Genomic DNA, 19,640 nt, shown 5'->3' with positions numbered 1-19,640 from the left:
GTTGGGCGGGGATTGGTGTGGGCGTGTCCCTTGCGGTCTAGATCTTCTGTCTGAGAGCGCAGGTTTCGTTGTCGGAGTCTTGGGCGGCCTTAACTCGCTCGTATAGGTCGGCCGCTCTAGGAACGTGGCAGATGCGAGGTGGAACCATCCGGTCCATCTCGGGCGTCGCGATGACTGATTCTCCTTCAGGGGCGCGTGAGAGGGCGTCCGGCAGCTCTTTGTTTCTCCCCGGGCAGTGTTCCACCGTGAACGAGTATTCCTGGAGCAGCAGCGACCACCGGGTGAGCTTGGCGCGGTTGTCTCGCATGGTCTCCAGCCAGATGAGAGCCTTGCTGTCTGTGCGGAGCAGGAACGGGCGATCAGAAAGGTATTGGTGATAGCGTTTTACGGCCCATATGATGGCCAGGCATTCTTGCTCGTTGGCATGGTACCGTTTCTCTGCTTCCACGAGTTTCGCGCTGGCGTACGCGATGATGCTCCGCTCCTGTGCCGGGCCTTGCTGATACAAGATGGCCCCCAATCCTATTCCCGAGGCGTCGGTTTGAAGGTTGAAGGGTTTTGTTAAGTCCGGACGGGACAGTGGCTTGATGCTGCGGAATGCCTCTTTGCATCTCCGGAAGACTTCCTGCTGGGCCGGGCCCCATGTCCACCGGTTAGCAGGACTGAGGAGATCGGTGATCGGTGCCAGGATCTCTGCCAGTCGGGGAACGTAATCCCGCAGCCAGTTGCAGAGGCCGAGGAACTGTCGAGTTTGTTTCCGTGTAGCGGGTGGGGTGGACTCGAGGACGGCGCGGACGCTCTCCGGTCTGGGCTGGTTCCCATCTTCGGTGATTTGGTGTCCGAGGTATTCCAGGTGCATCATTCCAAAACGGCATATTTCCGTAGCGCAGGTGAGGCGATGGAGGCGGAGCCTTTCCAAGACTCTTCGCAGATGCTGCAGGTGTTCCTCGAACGATTCGGAGTATATGATGATGTCGTCGAGGTAGGCCACGCAGAACCTCCCGACGTATCCACGTAGGACCTCCTGCGTCATCAGGCGTTGGAAGGTGCTTGGGGCGTTCTTGAGGCCGAAAGGCATGACCCGGAACTGGTAAGTGGCTCCGTCCGGAGTGCTGAAGGTGGTTAGTGGTCGAGAGGCTGGATCTACGGGCAGCTGCCAGTATCCGGCCTTAAAGTCCAGCGTGGAGAAGATCTTCGCAGTTCCCAGGTCCCGCAGGGCGTCGTGGATATTAACCATCGGCTGGACTACCTCTTCCGTGACGTGGTTAAGCCGACGATAGTCCACACAGAACCTGGGCGTGCTGTCCTTTTTCTTCACGATGACCACGGGCGAGGCATATGGCGAGACACTCGGCTCGATGATTCCCCCTTCTAGCATCTCCTGCACCTGGTCCTGGATCAGTCTCCGCTTCTCCTCTGAGTAGCGGTATGCGGGAGGGCACCTTGGCAGTGGTCCCTTGAGCTTAATATGATGCGTGACCGTGCGTGTTTTCCTGGGTGCCATGTGGGTTGCAAAGACTTCCTGGTGGTCGCGGAGGATCTGGTGGAAGTCCTGTTGAAGCCGGGGGGGGAAGTTCTGCTGGAGGTCGGTGGGAGGCTGCCATGGCAGCTCGGGCTTCAGGCGGCAGGTCCAGGACACGGTGATGCGCTCCGTGGTGCCGAGGGAGATGGTCCCCTGGGGGTAGTCCAGGACGGCCTCCGTGCGGCGTAGCCATGAGTGGCCCAGGATGAGGTCTTCGTCGATGTCCCTAGTGATGTGCAGGTGGATCGGGAACTGCTGCTGCTGTATCCGGAGCGTAGTCCTTACGCTCCCGCAGGTCTCGAACGTGGCCCCCTTCTTCACTGTCCGCATCTGGGCCGGCTCCTGGTTGACGTCCGGCTGTAACTCCGCTGAAAGGCTTCTGGCCGCAATCAAGTTGACTCCCGCTCCTGTATCCACGATGGCGGAGAGCTCCTCTCCACCGATCTCCACCCGAATTTGGAGAGAGCGTTCCAGGTGGCCGCTTGTTTTCTGGTGGGTGGCCCCTATGGCAAGTTGGGCGGGGGCTTTGGGGCCTTTTGGTTTCCCGCCCTTACATTTCCCCCCTGATTCTCCGGGCAGTCCCGGTGAAAGTGGTATCCCGGGCAGAGGCGGCATTTGGGTGATCCGGCGGGGCGGGTGTTGGCGCCTTCTTCCGCCTGGTCCCGTTCCACCGCGCTGGCCTGACGAATGAGGCCTTCCACGTCCCGGGGTGGGTGCCCTCGGAGGGTCTGTCGGATGCGAGGTAGGAGCTGCTCCGTCAATGTGGCGAGGAGGCTCTCCCAATCTCCGTTAGGGAACAGTTGCTGGAAAAGCTGGAGTTTCCGGAGTATGAATATCTCCACGCTCTCCCTTGGTCCCTGGGCGCTGCCGTATAGCCGAGCCTGGATCTGGGCCCTCTGTGCCGGAGTATCATATTTCCCCCGGAGCCGTTCCTTAAAATTTTCCCATCCCAGGGAGAACTCTCAGTACGGGGCCCACCAGGGGCGTGGAGCGACGGCGTGGGCCACGTGGCCCTCTGGCACGGCGTTTAAAATTCTCGCCGCGTGGCAGGGCACAACAGAGATGCCAAAACAAACTGAAATATGTACGTGTATTAGCAGAGGGGAATGTATTGCCTGGCCACAACTTAATAGAAGGCTGGCTCGTGCTGCTATTTTGGGTCAATGCAAGCTGCAGTTTGAAAATTAGACTCCTTCTTGTTTGAATTAGAAGGAATGGTAACTACAGCCATATGAATATTATGGGAAGAATCAACCCCAGCCGTACTCTTAATATTGGGCAGAGGATATGTTAAGGGAAATTAGAGAGGAAAAATAAATAAAAAATGCTACCAACTACACCTAAAACTAACAAGAGGTCTAAACAACCGGGAATATTCAGATTGGTTGGAATTTGGAAGGAAAGTAAATGTTGTAACGAAACATAAATTCTGTCCCAAATCCTTCTGTCTTACCAAAAAAAATCCAAGCAATTTCGCCAAAAGTGTGGCTACACTTCTTCCGATGACAACTCTTTTCAGTTGGTCATAAACACATCCACCACCAATTTCTCAAAAGATCAATTATCTCTACTGAACCGCGGACTCAATTTCAACATCTTTCTGAACAGCCTACCTATAAAAGACCTTATTTTCCTGGTGGAACATTCCAATAAATTCCTGGACATCGATTCGAGAACCTAAGTCTGTAAAAAGTGTGAAAGCATCATTAGTCCAACCTTCTTAAAATCAACCACAATAAAAATAAGGATTCACTCCACTTTACCCTAATACGCTCCCTCTGAAACCATGATTGCCTCTACCTGAACTCAGACAAAGATAATACATGTGCAATTATAGGCAAGGACACCTACTCTCATAAAATGAACACCCTCATTGAGAATGGACCATACACCAATGTTTCTAGAAATCCACTCAACAAAATGGTCCAAGATGCAAAATCAGCAATCGCCGATGGCAAGCTCTTTATTGACAAGGAACAAAAGTTTGAACTGGCCACATCTAATCCAATCCTACCACACCTTTATGGCCTTCCCAAGGTACACAATAAAGATTGTCCCATCGTTTCTGAGATCGACTCGCTCACGTACAATATTTGGAATGGCTCACTCAACAGTTCACCAACGTCAGATTCCAGAGTACGTCGAATGTTAAAAACAGCCTTGATGTCATTCATACTATCATAGATATCACACTAAAAGACCGATATCTTAATTTTCCTTGATGTTGAGTCCTTATTCCCTAGTGTCCCTATCTCAGACACAATAACTTTCTTGGAAGATTGGCTCTATTACAAACATCATCGGAGATATGTTTGGAATGCTACATACCACCAACGAAAATATCGGAGAGTACGTATGTGCTATTGACAAATCTGGTTATGAATCAAAACTACTTCACTATCAACAAAAAGGTTTACATTCAAAAATTGGGCACTACAATGGGCAATTTACTTTCCCATTTCCTTGCGAACCTGTTCATGACCAAATTTGAAGATAACTGTGAAGCCACTTTTGATTATTTCCCTGCCACTTGGCTAAGATACGTTGGTGATATTTTTGCAATTTATGATACCAACCAAGCCCCCCTAGAACTCTTGTAGGAAAAAATCAATAGCCAATGCTCTACCATTAACTTTACCCATGAAATAGAAACCAATCAATCTCCACCGTTCCTAGATATCAGGGTAAGCCATACTAATACAAAGAAACCTTCCTTTGACATTTACAGGAAAACTACACACCCCAACAAATACATACATATGTCGTCTTTCAAACATGATGCACACAAACATGTGGCATTTCATTCCCTAGTCCATAGACTCATTAACGTCTCATTAAGCAAACCAAAATTTCAATCAGAATTGGAGTAAATAAAATGAACCACCGCTATAAATGGTTACAACCCAAACATCATGGATAAGTTCTTCAAAAAAGTAAAACACAAACTAATTCAATACAGCACCACATTTTATCTGCTGATGAAAAGAAATACCTAAAATTACTCAACTACTACTTTTAAAGACCTATTTACTTAAAGAACTCGCTCCGATTTTCAAAATACACAGTAAAAAACTATATTTGTCACCAACAACCGACTGAAAACATTCTTAGGAAGCCCAAAAGATCCCATTGATTCCCTCCAAAAATCAGGCATATATGAGATAAGTTGTCCTGAAGGTGACCAATTGTACATTGGACAAACACACAGAAATATTCTCACATGATTTAAGGAACATCTAGCTTGCTAAAAAGTAGGTAATTCTGAAAGATCAGCAGTTGCAGAACATATGCATCAACACTCACAGAACATTGATTTGAAAAAATTTTAACTCATTAGCACAGTATCGAACCACTTATTAAAGTACCGTAGTAAAAGCATACACATCCACTGCTCCAAGAACAAACCCATAAACCAGGACCCCATCTCAACATCCTTATTCTCCTTAGCAAAACACCAGAATTACTCCACTCAAAAAAATCCCCATTTATGACTAGGATTACATTGTACTTATTTGGCCATAATCCGTGCAATAGCTTCCCACCCTCCCTGCCCCCCCCCCCCCAAATAACAAAATCCCCAACCTGACCATTTCCCAACAACTCTTCCCCCCCTTCTTTTGACCGTTACAATATACACAGTATATATAAGACACCACACACGAGACGGCATCATTCCATCTTATTCTTTTCTGATGAAAAAATATTTTCCATTAACGCGAAGAGCAGCCGGAGAAATGAACATTGGTTCACCCACGACCCTGAGGATGTCTCAATTGTTGCTCAAACAAACTTTCCATCTAGTGTCCTAGGTGTTGTGTTCGGTGAGGGTGATATAATTCTGCCACATTTCTTTGAGAAGGGACAAACTATCAAAAAGGAGTCAATCTGCAAATTTTGAAGAATGTAGTGAAACCGTGGATGGTTACTGTGGCCTTGGGGAGGCAATATGTCTTTCAACAGGACAGTGCACCAGCTCATAAAGAGTCATTTAGTCCAAAACTGGCTCTCAGATAAGATTGACATGTTCTGGTCAAAGGAGTTCTGGCCCCCGAATAGCCAGGGCTTGAACCCACTCGACTATTATGTTTGTAGCATAGTCAAAAGAGTTACATATAAGACGAGATACCCTAATGTCGCATCTCTACGCACTGCTATCGTAGCAGAATTCTCGAATATAAACAGTGCTGTTTTAATGTGTTCATGCGATTGATTCAGGGCAAGATTGAAGACGGTCACTGCAGCTGAAGGGCATTACATTGAGTAATGTTTCTTTTGACAGATACCACCATTTGTATGTAAAAGGATTTTCATTTTCATTTGTATTTTTTTAAATAAATTTGCTTTTGAACAAAAGTTCATTTGTCCGGATATAAGCACCATACCCTGTTTATGGTCGTACTTGTTTCTTTACTTAATTTAATGCATCTACTTCCTGCATTTATGCCAGAAATACTTTTTTACCAGAAATACATTTTTAGCTTTTTTAAGATATTTAGATCTAAATTATTGTAATACCTTTAGTTCTTAGGGAGCCCCATTGTTTTTGACCTTCATCAATGAGGAAGAGTCTAGATATGACTCAAGCTAATGTACTATATTCTTAGTCCTGTTTTGCTTGAACTAATAACTTCCTAATTTATTTGACAGCGAAATTGATAAAAATACTTACACAATTTAAGTAGGACTCCCGTGTTGATTCAGTGGGCACTATTAAGTTATAGCATTTCCATGGCCACTTCTGAGCATGATTAGATATTTCTAGAGTAGTCCCCAGTGGGCATAACTATTTATTTGCATTGATCCAACTAAAGAGAATTTACACTTAACCCCTCTGCGTGGTTCCCAGTACATGGTACATCGCAGTCGGCAGGCCTCATTTGTGAACTGACGTATACCATACGTACTGCTGCACTCTCTTGGTTTTGAATTTTTTTTGCAGCGCCATCGAATTTTTAAAAAATTTATGTTTGCCCTTGGCCTCTTAGATAGAGTCTTCCTTATCGTTCTTTTTTTGACTACATGAAAAGGCATTCTTTGAGGAAGATAAATCGAGCAAGTGCGTCCTAATAAGATAAGCAAGTTCTTTGCATTTATGCTCTGTCCTCAGATTCTGTTTTTCTTTATTGCTTGATACGATCTCCCTATCAAATTTCTACAGAACCATTCGTGCACCATTCTTTCATTTTGTTTCATCATAACACCGTCTAGTTTCAGTTGTTAGATTTCTTTCTTGAGAAAGAGAAGTAAAAAAGCTTTGTGTATAACCCCCATAATGGATTCCAAGAGAGATAAGCTTTTTTTGAGTGAAGATGAAATAATGAATTTAGTAGAACACCTGGACGGAGAAAGAGAAGTGAGTATTGGATGTGATAGTGCAAGTGAGGAATTTTGGTCGAGAGGCACTTCATTGAAAAGATACTGCTGACCGGGAAGAAGCCCAGGCCTCAAAGGTGTCAGGTATGCTCCACTCGAGGTTAAAGTATGGATACAGTGTACTGATGCCCCAATTGCAATGAAGGCCTATATTTAGAGGATTGTTTCAAATTATATATCACAAAACTTAACTTTTAGAACAGAGGTTCGAAACTCAAAGGCAAAAAAAAGTGAAAAAATGAAATGTTAGGTTAGTAAAATTTTTACTAAATAGAATAATCCATTTAACATGAGGTTGATTTTTTTGAAAATGAAATCGTAAATATTTAAAAAGGCATACATTTTTTCCTGCAAAGCTGGAGACAGAAGTTTAAAAAAAAATTAAATACCATAATTAGGGCCCAAGCATTTAAATTCCTATACCAACTTGAAGGGTTAACACATTTCTTTGAGGCCACTTACATTTATTCACAGGAAAATAGAGCAGATTTTATGGAATTAGTATACTTAGGAGGATGCTTCAAAATTTGTAAATAAATGCATGCAAGAATTTCTTTAATCAATAGAAATATTGTATTGAAATCAGTTGAGGCAAAAAATATGTTTTCGGCAGTGATAAATGCAGTTTATGGCAGAAACATAAATAAGATGTAAGCTTCATGATAGCGATAAATACCTCCCTGATGTGTTTTATACGGGTAGTTAGAGTACTAATTCTAGATACTGGACCTAAGACAGAAAATCTATGTATTTGTTGGTACCTAGGTGTTGGCATTGCCCAGGTTATTATTATTATTGGTATTCTACTGATTAAGGTAGGTTTTAAATGGACGCTGCCTATACAACTGAACAACGATATATTTACTTGCTACTCTAAACAAAAACACAACCTGACAACAGGCATTAAAGTTAGTCTATCTTCAATTCCACTCACACTCTTCATTCCATTCAACATGCTTATCCTATTCCTACCCCCTTCCTCTTTTGCTTAATGATCTCCTCTTACCACAGTCTTCAATATCCCATTGTTAATTAGAATGTTCTGCAAAAAGGCAATTCCCATTCTTCCAATCTACTCCTATTTTCTGCAATGCATTCATTTATTCTTCCCAATTCATTCTTTTGAATTCCTTTTTGATATCTTCAAAACAAAAATATATATCCTGCTGTATTTTATGTCCTCCCTATTAGTCACATCATCACTACTATGGCATCATATGTGCCTCTCCCCTTCCTGAATTCAAGCTGCTCCTCCCTTAATCAAATTCATCATTTGCCCTACTCTCCATTCTCTTGTTAATGATCCAGAGAATCACTTGAGCTGCTGGTGAAGTCAAGCTTATTGTTCTGTAGTCATCACATGATGTCTCCTTTACCTTTTTTGGAATAGGAACTAACACTTGTCTGATAAAATCTTTTGGTCAAGTTCTTCCCTTGTAAATGCTAAAAATTAATCCATGAAAACTCTTCCTCTTACATTTTTCTACACCTGTAAGTAGTTCCCCAGGAATGTGATATAACTATATGGTCTTATTTGACTTCAATTCCTTTGATGCCCTTTCTATGTCGCTGTCAAGTATTCCTGGACCTTAACTATCCTCATCTACGGCATATTCTCCTCCCGTGTCTAAGCTTGTAGACCTTATGTATTTACCATATAATTCCTTGATATATCCCCTGCATACACTCTGGAATTTTCTCTGGTCCAGTTTGTAAATATCCTGGCTTATCTTTGATTGTATGTATGGATTTTCCAATCTTACTTCCTGACAGCTTCCTTGTATAGAGTATCAGCATTCTTTTGTAAACTTCCTGTATTCTCTCCCTGTCTTCCATTATGCTTCTTTTACTATATTTGTTTTCCACCTAAGTTTATTATTGAATCTTTTTGCTCTCTTCTACCCCATCTGAACTGAATCTGAAAGTTATTGGGGAATACAATGGTATAAGATAGAAGAGTGTAAAATAAGTCATTCCCATCAGTATTGGCCTCCATGGAAATTATTTCTATCAATAGCTAAATGATGACAATGTAACGAAGTATTGCTGATTAGGATGATGACCAAAATTTATAATAAGAATCAAGTTCAGTATTCCTCTATGCAATTACTATGCACGGTTAGAATGTTTAATTTAATTTTTCAATTATGGGAAGGCCTAATGTGTTTTTGAACTTCTAACCTTGGCTTGTGTTAGGCGATGGATGTTAATGAATGTGGATGCATCTGGGTTTACACTTCACAATCTCCATGGAGCTACCGTAATTTTCCTTTCTTATTTGTCTTACTTATTTCTTGTCTCTTCATTTTCTATCCTCTTCTCTACCATCTCTTCTTTCTTATCTCTTCATTCCTCCATCTCTTGTTTCTTCCCTCCTCCTCTTATAATGGCATTGATGTTTTGTCTTGATGACGGTGGTAATTAAGTTTTTAAAATTTACTGAATAAAAAAAGTGAATTTTAGCAAGGGATTCACTCCATAGGAAACACAAGAAATTAGAAAAGAGTGCCTAAATTTTGTGAGAGGGGAAAGAAATTTCAACAGTTAGCTTTGGGATTGATTATTAGGAAATTCGTAATTAAGAGATGCAGCAAAAACCCATCAAATTCAGTATTCTGTTGGCTGATTCTAATGATAGGTTGGAAATTTAGTTAAATGCATTTAGAAATGTTATCGAGAGAATGGCTGTCCTATACATGGAGTAATGAATAAGTGTGTGTCTTTTAATCAATAAACCAATGGTTTTATTAGCAGGCAAAGCTGCACTAATCAACCAAAAATTGGGTTAGTTGTGAGAGTAGAGGTTTCTCAATACTAAGACTACTGTTGGGTACAATCCACCCTACCATAAAAGGGGAACAGTTTTAATTCCTGTGCCAACTGTGATTTCAAAGAAAGACTTGGTAGCAGAGAAATTGATGAGTTGGTGTGCTGTTGATGATGCCCAGGGTTGTAAAAAAATTGAATAATTTTTATCGTCAATGACACATAACCCAATTATGTGATTATTCAAGAAATACTGGGGCATACTGAGAATACTGAATTTTGGTGATGCAAGTGTAAAGATGTGTGTTGTAAAAATGAAAAATACTCTTTGTGTGCTGCATTTTAAGCAAGGGGATTACCATTATCCAGATAGCCAGAGCATATTGTTTTCCAGACAGAAGTCATAGCAATAGCATTGTGCAATATTATTCTATATGATTATTGGTGACATCCACATTAACCAAGTTCAATCATTCAATTGTTCATTTGTGGAAGCAGGAAAACTGTAAAAAGTGGAAAATATGCCATATTCATTTAGCACGGATGGGGTGAGAATGGTATTATTAGTAAGCAACGTGTTTTTTTAAAAAGAATTAAGTTTTAAGAGAATTAGCAGTGCAAACATGACAACATAAGAAATCCAATTCTATAGGCAAGTCAGGTCAGAAAATTAATTACTTATGTAATTATTTTTGTTTAATCTAACCTTCATTGGTGTAAGACGATATACATATGCTCATGAAGGTCGATGCATCTGTATTTAAAATATGCAATTTTAGATATCCCTGTCTCCAATGCTCTTGGGGATAAGGTATGCTCTGTGTAGAGAATGGGTTGATACAAGCATGCAGGGCAAACACCCAAGTCATTTTCATTTCCTTAATATTGCCTCAATTCCGTATGTTACCATGCTGTTGGAAAAGCCAGTAACTACCGTGGAAATTTCATTTTGAGCAGTAATTTTTCATTTGCTTTTGTACATTTTTGTGTAATAGTTTTTTAAAATGTTGACTTCCTATAAATAACCACTAATTGATACTTTTACTGAAGGTGTTTAGCAGTCACCTTTATTTATCATTTTTAACCTCTATATTACCATCCTTTAATATTCCCTTTTTTAAATTTTTTTAACATCAGTTTGCATGATATTTTTCTCACATTTTTACCTTTGCGCTTGGGGTCCCCTTTGGGGGAGTTAGTTTTTGCCTTTGCTACTCTTTTTTTAGTCCACCTATGCTCTTAGTTAAGTACAACTACTATTTATCATACCGGCCTGTAGATATTAACTCATTGATAGGTGTTTCCAAATTGAGCTCAGTTGGTGGTAGACCAGGATGTAATCGATTCTCCAACCAATCAACAAATTTTCCGACATTATTTTTATTCCCATCCTCCCAAGTTGTGGAATCATTTGCCTTGACGAGTGAGAGTTGCTTTCTTCTAAAAATGCGAAAAAGATTCCTAACTCTTTTTACTTTCATCCATTCAGCACATTTATGTTGAAAATGTTTAAAAAATGATATAAGCTATAAGTAATGCCAAGGGAAACTGCGTAAGTTCATAGGGGCACAGTTAAAAGAACAAAAATTGAAGAAATTCCACTCCTAGACTTGCCCTACCAAACTTGAATGAATTAGAATGTTACTCGGCTGATTGGACGAGCTATCTTCTACATATAGTATGGTACTGGAAACTGACGGTGTTTCCATAGGAGGAGGGTTGTTTACTCAGGCAGGTTTCCCGCGACAGCAGAGGCGTAGTGATCTTCTCCGCATGCGAAGCATTTAGGGTCGTTGAAATAATTTTGGCGTTTTCCTATTCCAAACTCAACTGATAACGGTTCCGGGACGACGACACTCACTCCCATTATGACCATACGTAAACAACTGCCAGCGTGGCACCAGCATTGAATGTGTTCCAGGTGTGGCCCCTCAATGCCCGCCGTGAGAGTGATCATGGTACTTATCACTCTTCCTATCTGACTCAGTATGTCTCAGTAAGATCGCTATTTGGGAACGCGAGTGGTACATTTGATATCGCCAATCTTACCACTTATTGCACCATGCTGGGCGCAGTTGTATACATTTTATTCAATACAACTACTCTGTGAATGTGCATAAAATCATATAATATTTTTTTCAGACTTGAGGTAGACATAAATCTTTTCTCCCAAAAGCTTGGCTACACGATTTATATTGTATTATTTCCGTTGCCAACTGCATCAGCTGCTGCAGTAACGTATTTGACTAGGGAGTTGCCGGGAAGTGCTTTCATGATTATACCTGTTTTTCTAGTGGGGCCGTTATCATTTGGTTGGATTCTTTTGGTATGGATTTTAAGGAAATCCGTTGGGTTGCTTTCCACTTATGAGGTATTCCCCCTCACTCCCTCAACTGCTTCGGCAAAGTTCGTCACATTCCTTTGTCGTGACGGGTTATTGGTGGCATCCTGCTACTGCTACTACTGACCAGGGAAGTAGTGTCGTAGTGTTGGATAAACGAGTGTATTTGGAAAAATGCCTTGATTTCATCGACAACAATCCCATTACTCCGTTATTAAAAGACCCAACCGCGAGTTTCCAAAGTGAAGTGAAACGTGCAGTGTCAGTTTTTCAATGCTAGGGAAAAATTTAGTTGAATCCAAATGAACCCCTCCGCCCCCAGGTTGTACGGACTACCCAAATTACACAAACAAGTCATACCTATTTGACCTGTCATCTCAGCTGTGTCCGCTCCTTCACACCTTCCGGCACGTAAATTAAACGTAATGCTCCGAGATCTCTCAGGTTTTAAACCCAAATACGGAGTTAAAAACTCAATAGAGCTAGCCCGAAAATTAAGAGATATTAATGTTCCGGAAAAAGCGAGACTAGTCTCCTTTGACATTAGCAATTTATTTACTTGTGTACCCATGTCGGAAACTTTGATTAGGGCGAATGAACTACTCAAGGATTCCACCATTGCCCAAAATATCTCTGACGAATTGGTCTCATCAAAATGACAGTTAACCAGAATTATTTTAGTTTCAACCATACTCTTTACAGCCAAACGGATGGGTTAGCTATGGGTTCCCCACAGTCCCCCTTCCTAGCCGAAGTCTTCCTCAATTCTGTAGAAGAACATCGTTTTAATGCTGACAATCAGCATAACAAAAACGTGGGATATTGGTTTCGTTATGTTGACGATATTCTATGCCTATTGACAGGAACCAACCGCCAGTTAGACTCCTTTCTTAATTACCTAAACTCACTTCATCGGAATATCTCTTTCTCCATGGAAAAAGACGTCAACGGCACCATCAACTTCCTCGACTTGTCAATTACAATTAGGGAAAATAGACACGAATTTGCAATTTATGGGAAATCCACTTATACAGACCACATAATTTCTAATGATTCTGCACACTATTTTTCTCACAAACACGCGGCCCTCCACTCCATGATCCACCGCCTCCTACACATCCCCCTTTCCCCCAAAAACTTCAACATTGAACTCCTGACAATCATTAATATAGCTGCCAACAATGGTTACAACCCTAAACTAGTTGACACATTACTGCGGGAAAAAAACAAAAATCAATGGCCATAAAAAGTATTTCCGTTTCACATCCCGCAGTATCTAAGGATTTTAAGTGGTGCTCGATCCCATTTCTGGGAGATATTTCATATAGAATTTCCAACTGCCTACCCACCTCACTCAAAGTAGCCTTCTATCCACCCGTAACCCTCTCCAAACTTCTAGGCAATGGAAAAGACACCCAGGATAGCCTTCTCAAATCAGGCGTTTATAAACTGAAATGCGAGCAATGCAACAGCGTTTATGTCGGTCAGACAGGTAGGAATATTAAGTTACGAGTCAAGGAACACGCAAGGTGTCACAAAAAATCAGAATATCAACTCTCTCTTTGCCAAGCATTTACTGGAATTCGACCACAGCAGTGACTTTGTCCCAGAGATATTACACATACTCCCAAAAGGATTAAAAATGGACCCTCTCGAGCAATTAGAGATAGGCACTTGGCCTGGAAATGGTCAAAACAACCCCTCAACGCACCTGAGGGCCTCCACCACTCTCAGGCCCTTCCACCCCTCCCCGCCCCCATTCTGTCCTGAGGGTATATATTCTGGCTATCTGTTTAGAAAATTTGTACCTGATGATGCCGCAAGTCGATGGAACGCGTTGTACCATATAATAATCTGTGGAAAAGTACAAGTCTTTCTTTTTAGTATGGATAATTCTACATTGTTTGCCGTTGTACCAAGGCATAGCTTCTCTCTTCCTTTCGTATTGCTTTTGTCCTTTACGCTCGATTGATACTTTGAATGACAAAAAAATTGAATTTATAAAAGGAATTTATAGACTGCTCCGCTGAAAATGCAAATGCATTCTTAAGGAAATCCTATTTCCCTGTTCTGTTTTTGGCCAAAAACCAAGTAACAATTAATGATGTGTACGCTGGTACATTGTGATGAAAGCACCAAGATTTGTTTTTCCACATATGTGGTCTCCTCCACCCAAAATTTCTGTAAAAACAGTGAAACCCGATCCAGCACTAATGCCACTTCATTGGCAGGTTAGCCTACAACTTGCACGCACTAAATCATGCTCACTATCACGACGTGAGTGTCGAGTGGTCATTCTTTTCTTGTTTTTTCGTCGATCAAGGTTCGTCTAGACTGGAAGCAGATTTACCAATGGGAAAACTCAGCCAGACTCATAGATTACTTGCCGAATGTCTCTTGAGCCATTGCATTAGTTTTAGTTGCTCTTTTCCCAAGGTTAAGAAAAATTCAATCCGCAATCCGAAGATTATGTAGTACATCAATACCCGGTCGTACAAGGAATTTGATTCAGGGGAAAATTAGAACTATCCGTTCTTTATTATGTTCAAAGTCCACCATATCACGCCTTAAACTACTCAATTTGTGCTTTTAATGGGCAATGGGTATAACGTTTCAAACAATTGTAACGGACAACCTTACTGATTTGGTGGATGTATTTATTCCCTTCAAAATAGTATTACCACTTAGATATATGGTATCATTTCCAGTATTAAGTCCGTTATTTCCCAAATATAAATCTACTAAATACTCTAATAACAACCACACAGGTGAGCGCCAGAGGGCACTAGAACACCAATCATTTATTTTTAAATATGTATTACTATTGGTATTCTACCGGTTATGGTGTGATTTGGATGGACACATCATATACAATTGTGTAACAATACATTTACTTGCCTCTCCAACAAAAAACACAACCTAACATCACCCACTACAGTTAATCCCTCTTCATTTCGGTATATTTCCTTCATTCCATCCGACATGCCTTTCCTATTCCTTCCCCTTCCTCGTTTACCTAACATTCTTCCCTCTGATACTGTCTTCAACATTCCACTGCTGATCAATATGCTTTGTATCCGTCTTAACTGCCTCTTTTTGATTTCCTCGAACAATGCTCTATCCGCCCCCACCATATTTAGTATCTCCTCATTCGTTTTTCTTCAGCTTACTTCACCTTTTCCAACCTTCTTCACAATGAAATTTCAAAAGGCTCCAATCCCTGCCTATCGTCCTTCTTTAATGACCATGCTTCCCCACCATGCATAACCATGTTCCATATTAATGTTTTGACGAGCCGTTTCTTAGCATCCTTTCGACATTCATTCCCATCTCTAATTCTTTCCATGCTTCTTTAACCATTTCCCGCATATACATGGTAAAGCGCAGGTGATAATGGAAACCTTTATCTTACATCTCTTCCTAACAATGTCCATCCCGACTCTGCATCCACCACTCGCACCTGTGCTATCTGAGATATTTTAAGGTTTCAGTTAAGTCTCTCAGTTCAGTTATCTCTCCAATCCACTTCTATTTTCTGCAATGTATTCATTAATTCCACCAAATTAACCCTAACAAATGCTGTCTGGAGATTGACGAAACAGGCAAATACATCTTGATTGTATTCCATGTTCCTCTCTATTAGTGACCTCATTACTGCCATGGCATCACGCTTGCCTCTTCCCTTCCTAGCCAAATTCATCATCCCATTAATATTCATTTTCCCGGTTCTCCATCCTCTTGTAAATGATCTCGAGAACCACCTCCCTCCGAAATCACACTTACTGTTGCGTTGTCTTCACATGTGGCTGCATTTATCTTTTTTTGGATAGGAACTACAATTAATTTGATGAAATTTTCGGTCTATTTTCTCCCTCACAAATGTGTACTAAAAATTTCCCGCAACTTTTTCTAAAACTTTCTGTAGTTCCCCAGAATTGTTGAATACCCTCACGGCCTTAATACCTTTTATATCTCACCATCAAGTGCCCCTGGACGAAAGTATCCGGATCTACACCTTTAATGTCCTCTTAACTCCAGAATAAATTTTGCTTTGAAAAAAAGGCTGATACAGCGGATGTATTGTCTTCCTGAAGATAGAGTCAATTGCTCTTAGAATGCAACAATTTCAAAGCGTAAAAATCTTTCGTCTTGATCGGGATTCAAATCCAGATCCCTCGATTTCCGGCCGAGTGCTTTTGCCAGTGAATCTACCGATGTGTCCTCTTACGCTCTGAAATTTAAGGGATTAAAAAAAAACAAGATAATATGACGAATTACCCTACATAGAATATCGCAGGTATCCGTAGTCGTGCGCATTAAGTAGGTTAATTGCTTAAAGCTCTCGACCTGGAAATTGTTGCACCGGCATTGCATTAGCGGTTGACTTCGAGGAAAGTTACTGTCGCAGACACTCGCGCAGTTTCTTTGAATCGATCGCTCTTATGAGAGCTAAATTAAAGAACAAATAAATGGCTACGCTCTTTGGGTATCTTTGAGTGATTACTCTGGATTGGCATCAATATAAGTGTTTTAAATGTGACTGATGACGAAATATTATATTAAATACTCATTCTGGACCCTTATCGAGTAAGATTAGCTTCTTTCATGTACTCAAATTGGCCACTTGCGCTGTACAATATCTCCCTGAGGATAAACCTGGTAGTTTTCTTTGTAAGTCCGACGAAATAAAAGAAAACGGTGGTCCTCTAGGAGTACCGTTTCGTTTGGATTACATGGGCTTTATTTTTTGATAACCCCTTACCTTTGCATGAATCGAGAGGCAAACTGAGATTTGGATTTCACAGAATATCACAAGGTGAATAAATTGAATTTTTCCCGTCCATCCGTTTATTCCCAAAAGAAAGGGTTATTTTTTATATTTACTCAAAATTCTTCAAAGTGCTTCTTCCCTTGAGCGTCGGCACACTTTTGCCAGCGGCTTTTCCACGACTCAAAGGCTCCCTGATAGGGGGATTCCGGGAGGTCCTTGAGGGTACGCTTGCAAGCTTTTTTGACGGCATTTATGGTCCCATGGTGGTGTCCTGTGAGGGAGGATTTCACTTTTGGAAATAGGAAATAAATGAAACAGTTTAAGGCCTAATATGGTAGAAATCCTTCATGATGATAGAAGATACTTTGCTTTTAAACATAGAACTTTTTTATTACGACCTAGGTTTCGTTACAGCGTAACATCTTCAGGTATATTGGAAATTTTTGAGCACACATATATATACCCAAATGATATGGAGGAGGAACAACCAAGGATAATCGGGAAATAATGGGGCAAAGAGGCTGGGTCGTGGGAAAGAAGGGAAATGTTAAGGAGTGAAGTTTATGTCTAAGCACGGAATCAAAAACTCAAATGAACCAGTGGAGATACTCTCAGGAAAAGTATTACCCCCCCCCCAAGTGCAAAATGGTATCATTTGATGTCACTTATTGATTTCTCAGGATTCCCATATCAGAAGCTTTAAATATAGCCGAAATTATCATAGTTAAAGCTAAAGTTCCAGCCCCGGTTATAAGTGAAATATGTTCCTCCTTAAAAGTGTGTTTCTAACCAAAGAATTTTGATTTTCAACGATATTATATGCCAACAACAGAATGGCTTAGCCATGGGATGTCCACTTTCTCCGCTACTGGCGGATATTTTTATGGAAAATTTTGAACACCTCATTTTCACTTCTAACCACCCCCTCGTACGGAATATTCTCCATTGGTATTCTCCATCTGTAGGCGATTTTTTCTGTATTCGGACGAGAACAGCTTGGCAGTTGGACAGTTTTCATAAGGTTCTAAATTCCCGGGATAAGCATTTGAAATTTAGCAGAGAAATATAATCAGGTGGATCTCTTAAAGAAATCCCATTTCTTAGGACCCATTTCCTTAAAAGTCCAAATCATTCTTCCGAAGGACAAGGTGAAACCTGCCTTCTACAACAGGACTAAATCGGCCATACCATAAATAAGTTCAACCCGTTACGCAGGAGTGAAGTATATAAACTGCACTGTGGTGACTGTGATGGGGTGTACAAATGCCAAGCGGGAAAGAGGCTAGAAAAAAGAGTAAAAGAACACCAGGCGTGCCACAGGAAGATTGCGGCCACGGAAATTATTTCTCCCCAGTCATTTCTACATGCGGAGAGGAAGGGACGCCTACTGAATGCTCTGGAACAGCTAGAGATTCTACACCATGCCAATTCGGGAAAGGGTATTTTAACCAACGAATTTTTATATCCCTCTCGCGCCTCTATATTACATTTCCAAATGACCAGCCCTATAAATCCCCCCCCCCCCACCTAGCGGCCAGCCAGCCCATAACCATTCTACCTTATTGAAAAAGAAAACTTGTTTTTTCCACATAAAATTTTCTTCAATGCAAGTGTATACATGGATACATACATAATACATATACCACATTCATATACACTTGCACATACATACGCGCATATGCACATGCACACGCACACACATACACATAAACACATGCATACAGACGCATACTCGTACATTTGACCATTAACATTTAGAAAGAAAATAGAAAGGAAGACAAGGTCCTCAGATAGTAGAAGGAAGATTGTAGCTAGCAATGGAAAATTATGTATTGTAAGAAATTATCAATGGCAGGGTTGAAATTATCGATGCAATCAGTCATTCAGCAAAAACAAACTCTTCAACGATGGACGAAGTGTGTCCGGCTCCGGGTGGCTACCGGACATAACTTTCCAGAGTTCTGATCGTGGCTAGCGTCGCTCCGGTCGTGACTCGACCCCGGGCGACGAGTGCTTCGCCGTTTCCCGAGACGCCTCGTCCAACGGGTCGACGAGCGAGGACGCGGCATTTCGCCGCATCCCTCCCTCCCGGCCTCGCCCGAAGAGGAAGAGCCAGCCGTGGTCTCGACGAAGAGCAGGTAATTCGGCAGCGTTCCACAGGGGGCCTTCTTCGAAGGAGCACCGCTGGGGGCCGCCAAGGGGCAGGAGGTAGCCTCGGGGAGGGTCGGAGTGGCGGACTGGGGTCATCCGCCGAAGGGGTGTGGTCAGGAAAAATCAGGGGAGATAGTTGCTCGTGGTCCGTATCAAGAGAAGCGCTGGGAAGATCGTCGACACCTTGGCTGTCATCAATGGGGAAAGACGATGGGGTATCTGGGATTTTTGACTTTGGGAAACTTGTATGTGTGTCGACTTCCGGGGTCGGTGACGCTTCCTTTATAGCCAATGATAAAGGGGTCGAGGGATGAGCTGTTGGGGACGGGAAAACATGGCAATCAGATGCATCCTCCTCACCTGTCACCAGAGGTTCTCGGGGTGTTTGAAACCCGTGATGCAAGGACTGCGAAGCGAGGGAGTCGATGACGGGAGAGGGGGGAGGGGGGGCGAAAGACTATCCCTCCTTATTTGACGAGTTCACGGAGACGGGGGCTGGAGGTCGTGTGATATTAGGCGAGGTGGTGGGTACGTGAGCTATTTGTAGATCGGTATTCGAGACCAGGAGCTTGGGGTCGTCTGTCCTCTTCTTTTTCGGATCCCTTTCTTCCGTTGACGATTTTCGCTCCCGCTGACATTTCCCTCCATTTGAAGGGAGATGCGGGGGACCGACGGGAGCAGCCGGGGCCGCACCCTCGATGAATAGAAGTGACCGC

This window comes from Hetaerina americana, unplaced genomic scaffold, assembly GCF_022747635.1.
Source record: "Hetaerina americana unplaced genomic scaffold, ioHetAmer1.1.p SCAF_1, whole genome shotgun sequence".
NCBI classification, from domain to species: domain Eukaryota; kingdom Metazoa; phylum Arthropoda; class Insecta; order Odonata; family Calopterygidae; genus Hetaerina; species Hetaerina americana.
The sequence above is the reverse complement of the archived record's forward strand: the minus strand, read 5'-3'. Positions refer to the sequence as shown.